Source organism: Syngnathus scovelli, chromosome 16, assembly GCF_024217435.2.
Source record: "Syngnathus scovelli strain Florida chromosome 16, RoL_Ssco_1.2, whole genome shotgun sequence".
Classification (NCBI taxonomy): domain Eukaryota; kingdom Metazoa; phylum Chordata; class Actinopteri; order Syngnathiformes; family Syngnathidae; genus Syngnathus; species Syngnathus scovelli.
The window spans coordinates 13,177,171-13,199,157 of NC_090862.1; the positions used below are offsets into that span (position 1 = coordinate 13,177,171).

The 21,987-nt window shown below is 44.5% G+C and overlaps 5 non-coding genes and 1 pseudogene across 5 annotated transcripts; 2 read left to right on the forward strand and 4 right to left on the reverse strand.

The window, feature by feature from the left end:
- Positions 1-1,028: 1,028 nt before the first annotated feature.
- LOC125984254 (U5 spliceosomal RNA) lies at positions 1,029-1,113 on the reverse strand (annotated as a pseudogene).
- Positions 1,114-2,414: 1,301 nt separating this feature from the next.
- Positions 2,415-2,584, reverse strand: LOC125984317 (U1 spliceosomal RNA). Its single transcript, XR_007486930.1, has one exon. It is a non-coding gene; the product is annotated as a U1 spliceosomal RNA (small nuclear RNA).
- A 4,010-nt stretch (positions 2,585-6,594) lies between these two features.
- On the reverse strand, positions 6,595-6,667 carry trnat-agu (transfer RNA threonine (anticodon AGU)). Its single transcript has one exon. It is a non-coding gene; the product is annotated as a tRNA-Thr (tRNA).
- An 8,235-nt stretch (positions 6,668-14,902) lies between these two features.
- Positions 14,903-15,012, forward strand: LOC125984259 (U5 spliceosomal RNA). Its single transcript, XR_007486884.1, has one exon. It is a non-coding gene; the product is annotated as a U5 spliceosomal RNA (small nuclear RNA).
- A 964-nt stretch (positions 15,013-15,976) lies between these two features.
- LOC125984263 (U5 spliceosomal RNA) lies at positions 15,977-16,088 on the forward strand. The gene has a single exon (XR_007486888.1). It is a non-coding gene; the product is annotated as a U5 spliceosomal RNA (small nuclear RNA).
- A 1,956-nt stretch (positions 16,089-18,044) lies between these two features.
- Positions 18,045-18,116, reverse strand: trnah-gug (transfer RNA histidin (anticodon GUG)). Its single transcript has one exon. It is a non-coding gene; the product is annotated as a tRNA-His (tRNA).
- Positions 18,117-21,987: the final 3,871 nt, after the last annotated feature.

Genomic DNA, 21,987 nt, shown 5'->3' on the forward strand with positions numbered 1-21,987 from the left:
ACCTCAGCATTGCGTCTCTGCTTTTTGCAGATGACGTGGTGCTGTTGGCTTCTTCAAGCCGTGATCTCCAGCTCTCACTGGGGTGGTTCGCAGCCGAGTGTGAAGCGGTCGGGATGAGGGTCAGCACCTCCAAATCCGAGGCCATGGTCCTCGGTCGGAAAAGGGTGGGATGCCCTCTCCGGATCGGGGATGAGATCCTGCCCCAAGTGGAGGAGTTCAAGTATCTTTGGGTCTTGTTCACGAGTGAGAGCAGGATGGAGCGCGAGATCGACAGGCGGTTTGGTGCAGCGTCGGCAGTAATGCGAACTCTGTACTAATCCGTCGTGGTGAAGAGAGAGCTGAGAAAAAAGGCAAAGCTCTCAATTTACCGGTCGATCTACGCTCCTACCCTCAACTATGGTCACGAGCTTTGGGTCGTGACCGAAAGAACGAGATCCAGAATACAAGCGGCCGAAATGAGTTTCCTCTGCAGGGTGTCCGGGCTCTCCCTTGAGAAGCTTGGTCATCCGGGAGGGACTCGGAGTAGAGCCGCTGCTCTTCTACGGTGAGAGGAGCCAGATGAGGTGGCTCAGGCATCTCATCAGGATGCCTCCTGGACGCCTCCCTTTGGAAGTGTTCCGGACATGTCCCACCGGTAGGAGACCTCGCGGGCGATCCAGGACGTGCTGGAAAGACTATGTCTCTCGGCTGGCCTGGGAACGCCTTGGGATTCCCCGGGTTGAGTTGGATGAAGTGAGAGGGAAGCCTGGGAGTCCCTCCTAAAGCTGTCTCCCCCTCGACCCAACCCGGATAAGCGGAATAGGATGGATAAATGGATGGATGATAAACGAGGTTTTAAACGTGATTGTCTGTCTGCACTCGGCATAATTTCTCTGTTTATGTGAACATGTTCACACGTGCCGGTATAAATTATGTGAACGTATGATTGTTGCACGGAGTATGATATAGGCGGCTATCCGTTGCAATATTGATATTCTTTCGCAGAGCATCAACAAATTGAGATATACTCTTATTGTTCCTCTCCACGGAAATGGTATACTCTTTATTGTTCCTCTCCACAGAAATCTTTAGTAAAAGGCGAAAGATTTATTCGATCTGAAGAGAAACGAGTGATCTGAAAATCTGAGTCAAAACGGGCCACCCCACTGCTGGTCTCACTAAATTCACAGGCGGTCTCACACTCAAATTGCAGCAACCATTCCTTCTAATACAAACAATAGAAGTTGATGGATTTACTATACTTACAAGGACTCAAGCAAAATAGAATGTTTAAACGAGTATTTTGTGTTCATTAATGTCTCACTTACTTTAAACATTGTTGGCGCACAGGATTGTAGGTATCTGATCGAACACTGATGGCGCTCGTTCTTTCAATTATATTGGGCGTCTATTTTGATTATTGATGGTAAAAACAGTTGTATGTCTTGGTACGTGTACTTTTGGTCTGAGAGAACGGGAAATGATCCCATCCCTGTGTTTTATTTGAAAATTTGTAATTTCATAACTTTATTCAACACAAATCGGGAAACAAAATACGATCGTAATTTCTCAAATGATTTTTCAAACTTCGGAAATGCTCTATGTCTCCCTTGTGTCGCAAATAATTGAGGCTTTTGACGTTGCTGGCATGGTTTGGAGTGTAATTCACCTCCACTGCGTTGGTGGCGTTTGATATTTGACATTAGAAAATATTTCTGTCATTTTACTTTAGAAAGTAAAAGTTGTTTTCTAGAAATCCATACTTGTGATGTATGAGGAACAACAATCGGGCGCATTCTTAAAAAGACAGACCTACAGCCGACAAAAAGGTTTTGATACGTTCATATCATATGACGAGTCAGGAACGTGGTAATTACATATTATTTTGCATTTGCTAATTTGGTGAATACAGTTTAACGAGCAAATGCACAGTGTTAGAGATTCGCTCAGTCCAACTTATTTTGCAAGAACCACACGGGAGACGAGTAAGTCCCTTTAGACACCTGCAGGTGGAGAGTCCATTCGTCGCTGTGCGTACAGCGATGTTCGAATGGAGGTCTGACTCTCGCCTCCTGCAAGAGCATTTTTATTAAGAGAAACAGGGTGGGGGTAAGAGTGGACTGAATAGAGAAAGCCCTTGACCTCTAGTTAAAACATAGCAAGGGGTGTTTTACGACTTTGTGTAGGATGGGACACGCTAGGTGATTTATCACAGGTTGCATTCCAACATAAGCATAAAACTAATCTAGCTAGGTTATTTATTACAGGCTGCATTCCAACATAATCATACGATAAGAATAATCTGGAGAACCCTGACACACAGTTCCAGAGTACAGTTAATTACATAATCAAAAGCGTTCAGTGTGTCACAGCATCGCAGACTTAAACTCCATGTGCATACTACTGCGCTTAATTTTTGTTTTCATCAGAAAGACCAGAGGAGAGCGCGAACACAGTCCCCCACTACCAGAAATAATAGAGTCAAGATTCACACAGTAGGGGAATTTGCAGAGGTCAGCACAACCGTAGTGCAATGGCTGAGCCTCACATGGGGTGAACCACCTTCTTGATCATGGGCCGAGGTCTTTACCGCACACGGCATTTTCAGTCACGGGCTTAATTGCTAAAAACGTGTGGCACACATACACACTCAGTGGATGAAACAGGATTCGTAGAACTGTTTAAGTCAAAGTCAAAGTCAAAGTCAGCTTTATTGTCAATTTGTCCACATGCCGAAGACATACAAAGAAACCGAAATTTCGTTCCCCCCTATCCCATGGTGACAAGACATGGCCCACAACAGACAAACAAGTAAACAAGTATAACAAAAGCGTGCTGAATAAATAATGAATAAATAACACAACAAATAAATAAATAAATAAGAGGAGCAAAAAAAGGAGCAAGTGTGCGTACAGCAGACATTCCAGAAAATAGCGCAACAGTGCCGCACGCTACGCAGAAGGGGGTAGCGAGTTCAGGGCCCTAACAGCCTGGAGAAAGAAGCTGTTGGCGAGTCTGGTGGTGCGGGAGCGCAGGCTCCTATACCTCTTCCCAGAGGGCAGAAGGTCAAACAAAGAGTGAGCCGGGTGACTCACATCTCTGGCAATCGAGGTTGCCTTGCGGGCGAGATGGGAGGTGTAAATGTCCTTCAGGGAGGGGAGCGAAGCACCAATAATCTTACCAGCCGTATTCACTATGCGCTGCAGGGCCTTCAAGTTCTGTTCAGTGCAGTTACCACCCCAGACAGCGATGCAACTGGTGAGGACGCTCTCAATGGTGCCACGGTAGAATGTAGACAGGACTGCCTGAGGAGCACATGCACGCCTGAGCTTCCGCAGGAAGTACAGGCGGCGCTGAGCTTTCTTTGCCAGTGACGAGGTGTTTGCGGACCAGGAGAGGTCCTCACTGATGTGCACCCCCAGGAACTTGGTGCAGCTCACCCACTCCACCACAGCACCGTCGATGATCAGCGGCAGGTGTGTTGTGTGACCCTTCCGGAAGTCAACAACGATTTCCTTGGTCTTATTGACGTTCAGCAGGAGGTTGTTGTCCCTGCACCACATGGTCAGAAGGTCAACTTCCGACCTGTACCGAGTCTCGTCGCCCTTCGTGATGAGACCCACCAGAGTCGTGTCGTCAGCAAACTTCACTATGCGGTTGTCGCTGTAGGTCGCAGTGCAGTCATGCGTCAGCAGGGTGAAGAGCAATGGACTAAGCACGCAGCCCTGGGGGCCCCCGTGCATGCATTGCCTTTTTTAACCTGAGAACCCTAAAACTGTATGAATTTGTATTTATTGAAAACGTCCAACATTACCACTGAATAATATTTTTTTTCCTGAACAAGTTTTGAAAATGACAAATATATCAAATAACAATAACATAAACAGTTCACCGCCACACAGCCCCAAGCACCGGCATCGACTTCCAGGCGTGTGGCAGCGTGGACTTCCATCCCTGGAGGTGGCACTTCCAGCCACAGAGGTCGAAGAGAGCTCCATAGAATAGGACCGGGTGTGCGTGAAACATATAATAGTTTTTCAAACCTTCTGTGTCACTCCAAATCATTAAATCCTTCAAACTAGTGGTAGAGTGTCCGCCCTGAGACTGGAAGGTTGTGGGTTCAAACCCCGGCCGGGTCATACCTATAAAAATGGGACCAATTGCCTCCCTGCTTGGCACTCAACATTAAGGGGTGGAATTGGGTGTTAGATCACCAAATGATTCCCGAGCGCGGCACCGCTGCTGCTCACTGCTCCCCTCTCCCCCAGGGGATGGATCAAAATCACACGGGGATGGGTTGAATGCAGAGGACAAATCTCACCACACCCAGATGTGTGTGTGATGATCATTGGGAAAAAAAAACTCTCCGTCCTCTGTGTCACTTACAAGCAAAGCCACTAAAGATGCCGGTAGTACATGGGGCCCTTCGTCATCTTCGTCATCCCGTGATCGAATCCTTTGTCCTTTAAGTAAACAACCGCCGCGCCGCTGATGTCACTTGCAGTTCAAACTACAGTAATCCCTTGCTACATCACGGTTCGTTTATCCATTTTTCGTTTTTTTTTTTATTTTGAAAATTTGTGACAAAAAATCACGTATAAGTTGCTCCTCAGTATAAGTCGCCCCCCCACCCAAACTATGAAAAGAAACGTGACTTATAGTCCAGAAAATACGGTAATGACAACACACAATACAACAAAACACAACACAACAATACTTACCTTTCCTTTAAAATCTTTTTCTCTACCTAACACAGACAGATAATGGGAGAATGTGTCACAATGTGAAGGAGATGTATTGGGTAATGCAGAAACAAAATAAAAACTATTATTTAATGTTAGACACATTATCCACTACTTTCCTCTTGACATTCATTAAATTGACAACGAAGGGACTTGAACCCCTTAATCTTCTGATCCAGTCAGTTAACTCCACTTGAATCTAGGCTGTAGATTTACTGTATATGCTCAAAAATCATTGCACTGCTATCACTTGTCAGAATTTCCTGTATGGCTATCTGGCCTAATGGATAAGATTTCAAATCTAAACAGGTATTCATGTCTAGTGTATCATCAAATTGAAAGAGGAAAATATGTCACGGTCGGGTGTGGAGCATGGAGCAGGACGACCAAGTGCAGCCCGGACCAGGGTCCACCGAAGCAACTCAAAATACAGACTCGGTAAACTGACATGACCTAAACAATAACTTGACTGACCAGGACGTGAAACAAGAAGACAGCAGGACACGACGGCACCAAGACAGCACGCCAACACCGAACGACAGCAACCAAAACCAAAACCAATGATCCGACAGGGAGAGAGGGGCAGACAGGACTTTTATACACGACAGGTAACGAGAGGCAGGTGGGAACAATCACACTGATCATGGGCACACAGGAGGGGAGGGGCGAGCACACAGACAGAAACCAAGACAGACACATAGTGGAGCAGTTGGGGGCGAGACGTGACAAAATATAGGTAAACTGTTTTTGTGCTGTTTTGATCTTTGTTGTGGTGACCCCAAATGTCAGTGACAAAAGCCAAAAGAAAGAGGCACATTTTTCATCTGATGTACAATTTTTAATTTGTTTCTCTTGACTCCAGTTGAGCAACCTGTGCTTGCTGATATTCACAATCCCTGCTTACTTTGCTGCCCTACCCCTTAAAAGAAGAAAAAGTTATTTTAGTCTGAGCAACCTGCTCCCTACTGAAAATAGGGTTTTCAACTAAGGTTTCCAACTAGGACTAGGGTTTCCAACTAGGGCTAGAGTTAGGGTTAGGGCTAGTTTGGACTAGGTATATAAAAAGTCTGCCCCACCTGAGGACCGAACTCTTGACCTTTAGATTGTGAGACTGGCATGCTAGCACCTGCATTAATGAGGCTGTGCATTTACAGTTTTACAATTCTTTTTTACTGTAAAATTGATCCAACCACCGGCCATTTCAATCAAACTGAACTTCACAGAAAGATAAAGTGACTTTTAGTCTGAGCATTCTGAAACTAGGGTTTCCAACTCGGGTTAGGGAAGCCAACTAAGGTTTCAAATTGTGGCCAGGGTTTCCAACTGGGGCTTCCAACGAGGATGAGGGTTTCCAATTCGGGCTAGAGTTAGGACTATATAAAAGTGTGCCCTGTGTGAGGGTCGAATTTACGACCTCCAGATTATGAGACTGACACACTACCACTTCCGCGAACGAGGCTATGCATTTGCAATTTGTGCAATTGTTTTTTACTGTAAAATTGATTCAACCACCGCCCATTTTGATCAAACTTAACTAGGCTAGGGCTAGGATTTCCAACTAGGACTAGGGTTTACAGGTAGGGCTAGATTTAGGGTTGGAATATATATAAATCATGCACCGTGTGAGGATCAAACTCTCGACTTTCAGATTACGACACTGACGCGCTACCGCCTGCGCCAACGAGAATTTGTGGCACCTGTCTTAAAATTCTATTTTACTGTAAAATTGATTCAACCACCGGCCATTTCCATCAAACTGAACTTCATCAAAAGAAAAAGGTACTTCTGTCTGACCATTCTCAAAGTTGGGTTTCCAACTGGGGCTAGGGTTTCCAACAAGGGCTCGAGTTAGGGTTAGGACTAAATAAGACATAGCCCCGTGTGAGGGTTGAACTCACGACTTTCAGTTTACTAGACTGACGCGCTACCGCCTGCGCTACCGAGGCCATGAATAGTTGGTTTTACAGAGCTATTTTACTGTAAAATTGATTCAACCACTGGCCATTTCAATTAAACTCAACTTCACAGACAGTAAACCTTATTCTATGTATTATTTATTATTCTTTTCTATACTGTCAGAAAGGTTTTGGTTTCTGATTTCTTTTTTGTTGTGCTGACTCCCCCCCAATCTCCATTTTCAGTGCAACAAAGTGACAAAAACCAAAAGAAAAAATGCTTTCTCTATTGCACACTAGAGCCAGCATTTCCAACTAGGGCTAGGGTTTCCAACTAGGGTTCCAACTCCGGGTAGGGTTTCAAACTAGGAATTCCAACTGGGGCAAGGGTTTCCAATTAGGGTTTCCAACTCGGGCTGGGGTTTCCAACTAGAGACAACATTGGACAGCTGCCACTTGTTGGGAACCTTTAAATGTTTAGTCTTATCAACGAATGTGTTTCAGAGGCCAGATTTAAAACGTGGCTTCTGGTTTTCATGAACCAAACCCATTAAAAAAAGTGAAAGAATGAAACAGTTCTTATTAGGAGAAGCCTGGTTAGCTCAGGTGGTAGAGCATGCAAGTCTTAATCTCAGGGTTGTGGGTTCTATCCCCATATTGGGCAGCCCACACTTGTCGGGAACCTTTGATTCTTTAGTCTTATCAATAGATGTGTTTCAGAGGCCACACTTAAAACATTTCTCTATTTCCCCTAACCCATTCAAAAAAAATGAAAAAATGAAACAATTCCAAGGTCGAAAAGCCTGGTTAGCTCAGTGGGGAGAACATGCGACTCTTAAACTCAGGGCCGTGGGTTCGGTTCCCACATTGGGCATCCTTGCTTGTTGGGAACCGTTAAACAGTCTTATCAAGGCCACACTGAAAACATGGAGTATTTCACATGGCGATGTGGCCTAATGGATAAGGCACCTGACTTCGGATCAGACGATCCCTTTCATAGTCAATTTAACGTGTCATGCTTTGAAATCAAAAACTTGACTTCAGTCTGAACCAACTCTTGACTGATTGATTGAACTTTATTCATCCCACAGCAGGGAAATTCACTTGTCACAGCAGCGCATATCAGTGCAATAATAATACGAGTGCAAGAATAAAACAAGTGCCAGAATTACAAAAAAGGGTAAATAACAGACAAGGATAAACACAAGTGCTGCTAGTAGAGACGAAACACATTCATTTTATCAGGCGGCATGCATGTTGTAAAGTCTGACAGCAGAGGGAATGAAGGACCTGAGGAACCGTTCCTTCCTACACCGAGGGTGCAAAAGTCTGCCGCTAAAGGAGCTGCTCAGGAACCGCACACTCTCATGGAGGTGGTGAGAGGTGTTGTCCATGATGGATTTAAGCTTAATCAACGTCCTCCTCTCACCCACAACCTCAATGGAGTCCAGGGGACAGCCCAGAACAGAGCTCGCAATTCTGAGCATCTTATTCAGTCCCCCCCTGTCCCGGTCACTACTGCCCCCACCCCAGCAGACCACAGCGTAGATGATGGCCGAGGCCACCATAGAGTCATAGAAGGTCCGGAGGAGAGCCCTGCACACACCGAAGGACCTCAGTCTCCTCAGCAGATGGAGGCGACTCTGGCCCTTTTTGTACAGGATATGGGTGTGATCAGTCCAGTCCAGTCCAGTTTGTTGTTAAGGCGAACACCCAGGAATTTGTAGTTCTCCACTACCTCACTGTCCGATCCCTGGATGTTCATTGGAGTGAAGATGGGTGCTGTCCTCCCGAAGCTCACAATCAACCCCTTCGTCTTGCTGGTGTTGTTCACCTGATGCTGGTTGAGCTCACACCAGCTGACAAAGTCCTTGATGACCAACCTATATTCCAGATCGTTCCCCTCTGCGACATTTCAAACAATGGCCATGTCGTCGGAGAACTTCTGGATTTGGCAGTGTGCGGTGTCGTGGGTAAAGTCTGACGTGAACAGGGTGAAAAGGAAAGGAGCACCCTACCCTGGGGGACACCAGTGCTGCAGTGCACCACGTCGGACTCACTGCGATGTAACCTCACAAACTGCGGCCGGTCGGTGAGGAAGTCCGTTGTCCATGCAGTCAGGCACTGGTCCACACCCGCCTTCTCCATCTTCACCCTAAGCAGTGACGGCTGGATGGTGTTAAAAGCGCTGAAGAAAACAAAGAACATGATCTTCCCAGTGCTCCTGTTGTCCTCCAGGTGAAGCAGTGTTCTGTGCAGTAAATAAATCAATGCATTGTCCACCCCAACACCAGGCAGGTAAGCAAACTGCAGGGGGTCCAGCTGCGCTCCCACTAGTGAACGCAGGTGACCCAGGATGATCCTCTTCATAGTCTTCATCAGGTGGGAAGTCAAGGCAATAGGCCTGAAGTGGTTAGGCTCCTTGGGGCATGGCACCTTTGGTACAGGGACCACGCAGGAGGTCTTCCACAGTACTGGGACCTTGTTCAGGCTCAGGCTTAGGTTGAACAGGTACCTGACCACACCACTCAGCTGGTCCGCACAATCCCTGAGCAGTCTCGGCCAGATGCCGTCTGGGCCCGGGGTCTTCCCTGCTTTGATCTTTCTGAAGTGAACCTGAAGATCTGTAAAGAAGAGGGGGATGTCGGAAGACCGGGGTGATGGAGTGGAGACAGGAGACAGAAGAGTGACTCCGGGGGAGGGGGTTGGTGAGCTGGCGGGGGGGCTGGAGTGTCGAAGGTGGTAGAAAAAGATGCGGAGCGAGGTGAAGGGGTGGGGGGGAGGCGGAATCAAATCTGTTGAAGAACAGATTGAGTTCATGCACCTGTTGGATTTTGTCCACAATTTAGGGAGCGCACTATCTGCGCCTCACGGCAAAAGTCATTGCCAATCACCAGTTATCCAATTTACTCACTGTGTGCTCGTTTGATTTCTTCAGATTTAGGAAAATGCTAAGACACTGAAGCAGAAATTAGACTTACACAGGTTGGTTGAGTTCAATCACAATTCTTGTTCAGAAAGCTCTGTCTTCAGGAAAGTACAATACAGCGCTGGGCCTTTCAAGAGCGCAAAGTCTCCATTCAGAAAAGGCCACCTTCAAGGTTCTTTGGTCAGCTTATATTCAGTCGGCCAGTGTGGGCCGAGTTTGATGGGTGATGAGTCTTTGGGGTGGGGCAAGTTCACAGGAGAGTTTGATTCCATGGGAGTGGGTGCTGGTTCGGTGAGAGCTGGTTCCGTGGGGTTGGGTGCTGATTATGGGAGATTCGATTTGTGGGGGCTGTTGTTGTCCTTTCCGTCTTTCAGCCTTGACGATCGTCTTTGGCTTGGCTGTCTCCCTCTGGCACCTGCTGGTTTTATCTCCAAGTGACCTTCCTGTAAACATTCTTGCACATATACTGTTCCACCTCATCCATTCATCATTCTTTCAATTTTGTCATTTTGTACGGAATTATGTGAGCTTTTGGCTGTGACATCATCTACCTATTTATTAATGTTCCCTGACCATGCAAAGTTTGTACTCACCACTTACCATGTTTTTGTTTGTTTGTTCTTTTGATCTCCATGTACTTGCTTACGTCATCATATTCTTAGTTTAATCATGCTTTCAACCATATCTTTTCTTTGTTAGGCAAAATATTTCCCTCTGTCCAGAACGTTCAGTAGTAATCGAAAACTGGTGTCTAGAATTAGTCAAAACATAAGATACAATCAAGTACTGAACATTTTTAGACGACTTTGGCAGTGTCCGTGATTTAGAAAATCATCAGGCATGCATTGAACAGTTCCTTAAGGGTCATTAAGCTATTCAGGCAATATATCAAAAAACATTTGTTATTTCAAAGTGCTCAGAAATATATATATCAGATCATAAAGTTATAAAAACCTTTCTCATTACCACTTATCAAAAATGTCTAGTTATGTCTTCTTTATTGATTTGGTGTGTAGGTATAATTATATGTTTAAAATGTTTCTTTTATTTATTTAATATGTGAATATACTTGTCTGCTTATGTACTTTATTCAATGAGGTTTGAGCCAGGGCTGTGGACTCGGTCGGATTTTTGCACCGAGTCCGGCCTCTTGACCACCGAGTCCGAGTCCGGGTCCCAGTCCGGCTGTCAATTTTTTCCGTTAATTCATGTGACTGCTTCGTCTTTAGTCAAGGCTAATTTAGATCAAAATCTATCAGAACGAACGCAACTGCTTTCACACTGGCTGGTTCGGCTTATATAGGATCCCTTGCTGAGAGGGCGGACGTAAAAGTGAGGCGACGTTCCAATCGGACGTCGGATCGATAACATTTTCCCTGCCCCACCGGAGTTGTGCTAGTTCATAACGTAGATCACTCGAGGCATAGTCATAAATGTACGGTTGACAATTTAACCGATAGAAGTGGATACATTGGAACATAACCTACACTCTAATATATTATTTGACATGGTATTAAATGCGTGGCTTTACAAAAATGGTCATTGAAGCCCACCCTTAGCCCTGAGTGCCATTGGGATGAGGCAAAACGCTTGAAAACACTCTTGCCCAATTAAATAACCATTCTGAAACACGGGACATGTAAGATAATATTTTTTAATCATTAATTACACCATTATAGCTCAGACATTTATCTAAACACAAATAATTAGTGACGACCCCACAACTATCGAAACACATCAATGATATAAGCTGGGTGACATAATCGTCCTTGACATTGGTACATAATGTAAACATTAGCCTAAGTGCAACTCAACGTGGCCGCATTGATCGTAAGCAGGGCTGTGGACAGTATTCCTACTCGCATTCTGAGCAGCATGATGAAAATAAAATTGAACGTGATTTTTTTATTGTCGGACTCGGTGGACTCGGTCAAAATCAGCACCGAGTCTGAGTCCGAGTCCGGCAAAAATGACAGAGTCCGACCGAGTCCGAGTCCCCGAGTCAGAGTCCAAGTCCAGGAATATAGGTACGTTTTGTGTGCCAAATCTTCATTACAGCCAATAGCAGATTTCTGATTAAAGGTACAAAAAGAAAAGCAATGACTATGTGTGTCCGCTGGTTCTTCTCTGCAACACAGGAAGTTTGCATTCACTACAGTTGTGCCCATCGGCAAAAGGCAGCCCCCAACTACCACATGAGTAGCCGACAGGCCTGTTCTAAAACAACTCACTGATGAGGACGTATTATTTTCAAGGAATGTTCTAGAAGTAATCGTTGTTAAAAAAAAAAACACATGATGGTGGTTCTTGGAGATCACTGTTTATATATACACACACAAATATATATATTGAGTCTAGGGAGACAAATACACCGCAAACTGTGGGTAGGTGTCAGGTGATGAGCCACAGAAAAAAATCACAGTTGCCACAGAAAGATGACAAGCCTCATTTTGAAGCAGATCTAAACATCAGGGATGAGAACGGCAAATGAAAAAAAAACACTGATATATTGATCAAAACCAGAGCACATTTCTTGGCTTGCTTATCCGAGTCGACAGCATAGACATGGAGACTTTCAAGGCAAGTTACCCCAAGTTGCGCAGCGGTCTGGGTTAGCTACAACAAACATACACCATAAAGGTCAAGCCAGGTGCCGTGCCATATTCAGTAAAAAAAACCAGGAGGATTCCACTACCACTGGTGGGTGAAGTCAAGAGAGAGCTCCAGCGCATGGAAGCTCTGGGCGTCATTAGTCGGGTGAAGGAGCCAACTGATTGGTGTGCCGGCATGGTGGTCGTGCCCCAAAAGGACAAAAGCAGCATTTGAAGACCTAAAGAAAGCTCTGTCCTCTCCTCCGGTGCTGGCTATGTATGACCCGGGCAGAGACACCAAAGTATCTGCTGATGCATCATCATATGGGTTGGGGGGCGTAATTCTTCAGAAATGAGGGGAAGGATGGAAGCCTGTGTCTTACGCATCACGGTCACTCACTCCAACTGAGCAACGATACACACAGGTGGAGAAGGAAGCTCTGGGCCTCACATGGGCCTCACATGGGCCTGTGAACGGTTTCGGGATTTCCTCATTGGAAAGGAGTTTTGCCTGGAGACCGACCATAAACCCCTTCTCATCCTGCTTGGAGCCCAAGCACTGGATCTTTTGCCACAGAGAATCCAGGGTTTCAGGATGAGGGTGATGCGCTACTCATACTCCATCGTGCACGTACCAGGAAAGTCGCTTTGGACAGCAGACACACTTTCACGTGCAACCTGTAAAATGACGCATGTCCACTGATGACCAGGAGCTGATGGAGAGCACAAACATATTTGTGGACTGTGTCACTGAGAGTCTACCTGTCAGCTCATCATATACAGAAAACCTGAAAGAGCAGTTGAAAGCCGACAGTGTCTGCTCGCGTGTCATGACCATGTGCATGGAAGGATGGCCAGCACATGCAAAACAGGAACCAGCGCTAAAAAATGACTGGCCGGAGCGAGCCACATTAACAGTGAAAGATGCTAAAGGACACACGACTGGTAATACCTTCCGCAATGAGGAACGACGTGCTGTTCAAATTACACGAAGGACACTTAGGTGTCCTGGAATGTAAATCACGTGCACGTCAATCTGTGTGGTGGCCGGGACTCAGCCAGCAAGTGAACAAAATGGTACTGAACTGCAGGACATGCATACAAGAGCGACACAACCCAAAAGAGGCACTCGTGCCATCAGGGTGCCCTGAAAGACCTTGGCAAAAGTTAGGAACAGACCTTTCTACACAAGAGGCAGAATAATCCTCTAAGGCAGTGGTTCTTAACCTTTTTGGAGGTACCGAACCCCATCAGGTCCATATGTGCATTCAACAAACCCCTCTTTGGGGGGCGAGTTAAACGAACCCCATCAGTTTCATGTGCACATTCACCGAACCCCTCTATATAGGGGGGGATGACATACCAGCAAATCAGTGTGACTTCTGCTGTTGCCTTTGCAAGAACAGTTCAGATATGCGTTATCACGAATTTACACGATATTCAGGTGTGTTCAGCCATCCGTGGGCGGGGGGGGGGGGGGTCGCGGGGCGGGGGCGGGGCAATGACATACCAGCTCTGCCGAACCCCTGAAGCCGACTCACCTAACCCCTAGGGTTCGATCGAACCCAGGTTAAGAACCACTGCTCTAAGGTCTGACGAGACAAAGGCAGTCTACCCTATGATCCCTGGAAAAAGGGAGATGTGGTATTATCGTATGTTGAAACTATAATATTATATAGTTTGTTATTGGAGGTCTCAAATAATGTTGACAGTTGGGGGCTCTGTGGTGCGCCAGGGGCATTGTACTGCTATGTAAGACATGAGTGGGGAGAAAATAAAAAGTTGCTGAATAAAGAAGTTGCATTCGCGTTCATCTCTACTCCGTATAAACACAACAGTCGTGGACTGCGTTCGCGCTCTCCCCTGGTCTTTTTGATTAAAACAAAAATCACACGCAGTCGTACGTACATGGAGTTTAGGTCTGCGGTGCTGTGACACACTGAATGCTTTTGAGCATGTTATTAACTGTACTATGGAACTGTGCATTTGCTTGCTAAACTGTATTAACCAAATTAGTCAATGCAAAATAATATGGAATTACCACGTTCCTGACTCGTCATATGATATGAACGTATCAAAACCTTTTTGTCGGCTGTAGGTCTGTCTTTTTAAGAATACGCCCGATTGTTGTTCCTCATACATCTCAGTATAGATTTCTAGAAAACAACATTTACTTTCTAAAGTAAATTGACAGATTTATATTCAAATGTCAAATATCGAACGCCACCATCACAGTGGAGGTAAATTACACTCCAAACCATGCCAGCAACGAGAAAAGCCTCAATTATTTGCGACACGAGAGATATAGAGCACTTCTGAAATTTGAGAAATCATTTGAGAAATTACGATCGTATTTTGTTCCCTGATTTGAATAAAGTTATGAAATCACACGTTTTCAAATAAAACACAGAGATGGGATCATTTCCCATTCTCTCATACCAAAAGTACACGTACCAAGACATACAACTGTTTTTACCTTCAATACTCATAATAGACGCCCAATCGATAGGTGACGCTGTTTGAAAGAAGGTTTGATCAGGTACCTACAATCCTGTGCGCCAAAGATGTTTAAAGTAAAAAAGACATTAATGAAAACAAAATACTTGTTTAAACCTTCTATTTAGGTTGAGTCCTTGTAAGTATAGTAAATCTATCAACGTCTATTGTTTGTATTAGAAGGACTGGTTGCTACAATTTGAGTGTGAGACCGCCTGTGAATTTGGTGAGACCAGCAGTGACGTGGCCCGTTTTGACCCAGATTATCAGATCTCTCTTTCTTTTCAGATGGAATAAATCTTTCGCCTTTTACTAAAGATTTCCGTGGGGAGGAACAATAAGAGTCTATCTCTACCCATTCTCACCAACGGTTTGTTAGAATAGGCCTCTTTGGCACCACTTTTATGGTTAAAATTCTCTCTTCTATGATCAGCTCTCTTAATCCCTCAAACCCAAGAACCGAGACTACACTTGATTTTAGCCAAAAGGCCGAGAAGCGATGGAGTATGCGAGTGACGGACTCACTTACAGGCTTCCCCGTCTACCCATTCTCAGCAACGGTTTGTTAGAATAGGCCTCTTTGGCACATGTGATTAGCTGGGTAGCTTGAGCTATGCCGTTATATCGCTGCAACCCTTCTCTTGCTTTATTAGCTTTCTCTTCTCTATGACACCCTTTGCACATATGTAGAAGTCGCTCAGAATTCGTTCATCACTAAAATGCAGTCCTCAGGTCCATGTCATATTCGCTACCAATCGGAATGTAACGGACAGATTTATATTCAAATGTCAAATCTCGAACGCCACCGTCGCAGTGGAGGTGAATTACACTCCAAATTCACCTCCACTGCAACGACAAAAGCCTCAATTATTTGCGACACGAGAGATATAGAGCACTTCTGAAATTTGAGAAATCATTTGAGAAATTACGATCGTATTTTCTTTCCCGATTTGTGTCGTTATGAAATCACATGTTTTCAAATAAAACACAGAGATGGGATCATTTCCCATTCTCTGATATCAAAAGTACACGTACCAAGACATACAACTGTTTTTACCTTCAATACTCAAAATAGACGCCCAATCGCTGTTTGAAAGAATGTGTTCGATCAGGTACCTACAATCCTGTGCGCCAACAATGTTTTAAGTAAAAAAGACATTAATGAACACAAAATACTCGTTCGTTTAAACCTTCTATTTAGGTTGAGGCCTTCTAAGTATAGTAAATCTATGAACGTCTATTGTTTGTATTAGAAGGAATGGTTGCTGCAATTTGAGTGTGAGACCCCCTGTGAATTTGGTGAGACCAGCAGTGGGGTGGCCCGTTTTCACCCAGATTATCAGCTCATTCTTTTTTCTCTTCAGATCGAATAAATCGTTCGCCTTTTACTAAAGATTTCCGTGGGGAGGAACAATAAGAGTCTATCTCTAGCCATTCTCACCAACGGTTTGTTAGAATAGGCCTCTTTGGCACATGTGTTTAGCTGGGTAGCTTGAGCTATGCCGTTATATCGCTGCAACCCTTCTCTTGCTTTATTAGCTTTCTCTTCTCTATGACACCCTTTGCACATATGTAGAATTCGCTCTCAGTTAAGACGACAAGGTCACACGTTATCATACAGATTAGGCAGAGTCGCCTCCTTGCAGGAAGGCGGCCCAGAGTAGTATAAGAGCAGGAACCTTGGCGCTGAGAGAGGGACCTTCTTTCGCATCTGGCAGAAAGGGCTCCACAGCTGTGCATCGATCATTCTGGCATACATTAAAGAGTTAAACTGTGAAGGCTGCCTCTTGGTAATTGCTGTTAGCATATCGAGCATTAAAGATAAAGAACCGGGAACAAACCTAGCAGGTTACAGTACGGAACAGAGTGCTGCTCTTCTGGGCACTAATAAATCGGCAAGCTTGTCTGCTGACTTATTTGTTCACTCTTCTTCACCCGCAGTAATGCATGTAGTTCACGACGCATATATGTGTCCCCTTTCAGCAGTCTCTATCCAAATACACAGTGTAGGTACCTATTAAAAGGGTAGTCCCGATGAACATGAAAGGCAAAGATTGATCATTCGCAAAGAACTTTCCATGGTCATCATATGTACGAAAGAGTTGGGCCAGAAGACTAGAGCGGAACTTATGCAGAAGTGCATGGACACCACCTTGTTGAAAGAATAAAACCAACACAATGCATGAATTCACGACAAATGATATACCAGCAAATCAGTAGTACTTCTGCTGTTGCCTTTGCGAGACCAGTTCAGATATGCGTTATCACGAATTTATAAATCATGTGTGTTCGGACCTCCGCAGTGGAGGGAGGCTCTGCTAAACCCCTGAGACCGACTCACCGAACCCCTAGAGTTTGACCGAATCCAGGTTAAGAACCACTGGTTCAGAGGCTGTTATTTCTGCAAAAGGAGGAACTACTAAATATTGATGTCATTTTTCTGTTGGGGTTTCCAAATGTATGCGCCTGCCTACTTTTGTTTAAATAATGATTGTCCACTGTCTGCAAATCCTATAAACTTCATTTCAATTCTCAAATATCACTGTGTTGATCACTGCCGTCATCGGCCATGCATGGATTCGGGCCATCTGATTGGTTCCTTTGCCCCCCCCCCCCCTCCCCCATACACACACAGGAATTGGTTAGGACTTGATTAGTAAGTGTTAGGAATCGTTTTGGCTGTCCGTTCAGAGCAAGGAACGAGCCACTAGCCCCACGGGAAGTTGTCATTTTCTGTAAGCTTGCGTGTATGTAAATTTGTCATGGTCCAACGTAAGACTGTTGAGGGTGAATAAAAAATAACTGCAACAAGTTCATTCGGCTATTAACCAGATTCAAACTGGGGTTGCAGCCGCCTCAATGCTATATTATGGCCAACATGCAGTTGCATGTTTAGGGTCTTTTCTCTAGGATCTTCAGCCACGACACTCAAGCAGACCATGAAAGATTGTTGATGTTAAAATGTTGGTGGAACTATCCAATAACTACGCAGATCCGATGATCCCTAAGTCTCGAGATGAGACAAAATTGGAAAGACTATTGGTTGACAGTGTCTGTGAGTTACTTCAACCCAATAGTTCACAGAAATTACACATAGCTAATGTTGACCACAAAATGGCATGTGAGCTGGCCAGGAGTCCTGGAATCTTCTGATCTGTAGACAGATGCGTTCGTTATCCATTGCTCCACGAGCCCCACGGGAATATGTGGCTTGTAAGCTTTTGCAAAAATGAAAAAATAAAATAAAAAATGGGTGACATTATTTGAATACGCCATGATGCTTTATCCATTGCGCCACTCGCCCTACAAGTTAAGGCTATCGACCGCAAACGTGTGGAAAATCGTCATTGTCCAAAAGATGGCTGTTTAGCAATATTAAGAAAGGGACAAATTCCACACAGTAATTGGAGTGTGCCATGACCCGGATTCGAACCGGGGTTGCTGCGGCCACAACGCAGAGTACTAACCACTATACGATCATGGCCAACATGTGCATCTTATTAACGCTACTGCATACAGGCCATGATCGTGTAGTGGTTAATGTTCGATTCGAATCCGGGTTATGGTATAATCAAATGACCTTGTTGAATTTGTCTGCTGGTCACTGTTGCTAAACAGCCTTCCTTTGGACAATGACAGTTTTCCACACAAGTTTACAGTCGATACAGTCTTGTAGGGTGAGTGGCGCAATGGATGACACATGACGGCAGATTCAAGTGATGAGAATCGAAACAACAGATTCAAGAGACCCAAGGTAAATGAACACAACCCGTTTCGTTTCAATTGACAGCCCATGTGACATGCACCTCAGATGAAATGGGGCTAGTTGATCAACAGCAATGTTTTAACGAAGGGATCATCTGGGAGTTAAACCCCAGACCTCTCACACCCAAAGCAAGATTCATACCCCTAGACCACTGGTGTCAAACTCGAGGCCCGGGGGCCAGTTATGGCCCACCGTATCATTTTCTGTGGCCCGCAACGACAAATTGCGCATTAAATCTATGTCATACTAACATTGCAAATTGTCGGAACTTTTAAGAATCTTCTTAAAATTATTTTTGAAATATGTGAAAAGTTTCCACGAGTCTGATTTGAAAAAGCAATTATTTGTCAGTTTGTTTTGTAGCTTATACTGTATATAATATGAGGCGTTTATTTATTTGGGTTGACAGTCATAATGGCCCGTCGAGGGAAACTTTGACTACAATGTGGCCCGCGACAAAAATGAGTTTGACACCCATGCCCTAGACCAACGAGCCTCAAAGAAAGCTTGCAGACCATGTTACATTCTGTGTAACATTGGCCTGTCAAACACTCCACACAACGATAGACAACAGTGTTTCAAAGAAGAGCCCGTCCGGGAGTTTTACCCGGGTAATCAAAGAACCCTAGGCAAGAATCATTCCCCTGCACCAATGAGCCCCATACTAGACCAGCTGACCCCATTATATTCCGATTGGTAGCCCATGTGACATGGACCTGAAGACTGAATGTCAGTGATTTAAGTCAAGTCAACAAGTCCGATGTCAGCGGCGCGTTGCAGTTCAAATTTTGCTACAGGCCCATATAACAATATATAAACTATGTATGAAATAACAAAAATATAAACAACTATTTTATCGAACCATGCATGTCACTCCAAATCAATAAATCCATCAGAATCTTCGTCTTCCGTGTCACTTGAGAAAAAAAAAAAAGAAAAAAAAATTGACGCCGGAAAGAATACGTGTGCCACGGACGTCAGACTAGATATATCAAATAAATGTAATATAAACATCAATTTTAACAAACCATCCGTGTCACTCCAAATCATTAAATCCACCGGAATATTCATCCTATGTGTAAAAAAAACCCCAAAATAAACAGCTGTCGATTCCGGACCTACGTGCGGCGCTGATGTCAGCCTCATTTTCAGTTGGCGGCTCCAATTATTCCACAGATCTACATATATAACTATATCGTAGCGTTACAGAAGTACCAGGCAAGACGTGGGTTTGGTAACAGGCCGGCTCTTTATTTCACAAATCAAGAGCTCAACATGTGAGCCAACACACGCAAGCGCCCAGGATCGCTCTTTCCGCCCCCCCCCCACGCCCTGCTGCCTTCACGGCCTCCCTAAAAAATCGGAAACTACTGAAGTCTAACAACATACACGTTGCTACTCTAAATAAACTACATATCAAATAACTATAAAATAAATAACAAGTTTATCGAATAATCTGTATAACTCCAAATCACTAAATCTCCCGACTTCGGAAGTCAGTAAATGGAACTCATTGTCAGTGAGGCTCCAATTATTCCACAGCCATAGTGCCCCCTCATGCGGTTAAAAAGTGAAAATAACATGTGAAGTGATCAACTATACTAGTAAATAAGTAAAGTGTTAATGATAAAGTAAAAATTTGTGAAAAAATTCACATATAAGTCGCTCCTGAGTAAAAGTCGCCCTCCCACCCAAAGTATGAAAAAAAACCTCGACTTATAGTCCGAAACATACGGTGTATAAATGTGTTATTTATTTATATAAAGGCCGGTCCACGAAAATATTTCTGACACGTAACCGGTCCGTGGCACAAAAGAGGTTGGGGACCACTGATTTAGTAGAAGGTGGCTACAGATGAAAGTTTCAGTTCAATTTGAAAAACTTACAGGTCACTCAAGTTCAGACGCACGCACAACCAATGCAGCTATATAATAACTCTGCTGCAAACATAGGTTAACGCACTTGGGTTGAAAAGCGAACCCCGGTCTTTCACGCAACAAGCAGAGATACTATTCACGATACTAACGAGGAACATGCCCTGTGTTGGGGCAAGATGCACTGCTTGGCGGAAGAAAGGAAAGGGAGGGGACAGAAAGGAGAACGCTCACGGAACACATGCGCATATACCTATTATGTGGATTTTAACCATCTGTAAAGGTTTCTAAAACAGTACTGAAATGGGACAATCTGCTGGTCTGGTTCATATATGCCTGCCTTCAAGTTTAGAGGGCACTACCTTTAGGGGGAGCATTGAAGGTTAGGGTTAAATGTGAGGGGGTTACCGTTAGCGAGTTAGCAGGTTAGGGGTTAATTATTAGGGTTTGGTTATTATTAGGGTTTTAGAGTTAGCGTTAGGGCTTGAAGTTAGGGAATTAGGAGCATTAGGCCAACCAGATTCCATTTATTCCATTAATCACTGACATTCAGTCTTCAGGTCCATGTCACATGGGCTACCAATCGGAATGTAACGGGGTCAGCTGGTCGACTATGGGGCTCATTGGTACAGGGGAATGATTCTTGCATGATTCTTGCTTTGGGTGCATGATTGCCTGGGTTTAGCTCCCGGACAAGCTCCTCTTGCAAACACTGTTGTCTATCATTATGTGGAGCGTTTGACAGGCCAACGTTACACGGAATGTAACATGGTCCGCAAGCCCTCATTCTTGTTCGTTGGTCTAAGGGTATGATTCTCGCTTTGGGTGTGGGAGGTCCTGGGTTCAACTCCCAGACGAACCCTTCTTTAAAACATTGCTGTTGATCAACTAGCCCAATTTAATCTTGGGGGCTAGCCCGAATCCATACACGGTGGATGGCGACAGTGATATTTGAGAAGTGAAAAGAAGTTTATTGGATTTGCAGACAGTGTGCAATCATTATTTCAACAAAGGTAGGCAGGTACATAAATTTAGTAGATCCTCCTTTTGCAGAAATAACAGCCTCTAGACCAGTGGTTCTTAACCTGGGTTCGGTCAAACCCTGGGGGTTCGGTGAGTGGTTTTCAGGGGTTCGACAGAGCCTCCACTGCAGAGGTCCGAACACACTTGATTTATATATCCACATATCTGAACTGGTCTCGCAAAGGCAAAAGCAGAAGTCACACTGATTTGCTGGTATGTCATTTGTTGTGAATTCATGCATTGTGTTTGTTTTATTCTTTGAACAAGGTGATGTTTATGCACGGCTCATTTTGTGCACCAGTAAAAACATCTCTGTCTTGAAAAAAAAAAAAAAAATCACTAAAGAGGGGTTTGGTGAATGCGCATATGAAACTGCTGGGGTTTGGTACCGCCAACAAGGTTAAGAAACACTGCTCTAGATACTTCCTAAAGCTTCTATAGCTGCTTCTAATGTGAGTGTGGATTCTGGTTGAAGGTATATTGGACCATTCTTCTTGACAAATCTGTAACTCCCATGAACTTCATTTCACTTTTCAAATATCTTTGTCTCTGTCCGTTATATGATATATTTAACTGATATTGCTGATCTGAACAGCCAATGATTTATAAAGGAAAATCTTGAAATTGATTTTGCATACGAATGAAACTTTTGCATATGACCGTGTATGACCAAAGGGTTGAGGTCCAACCGA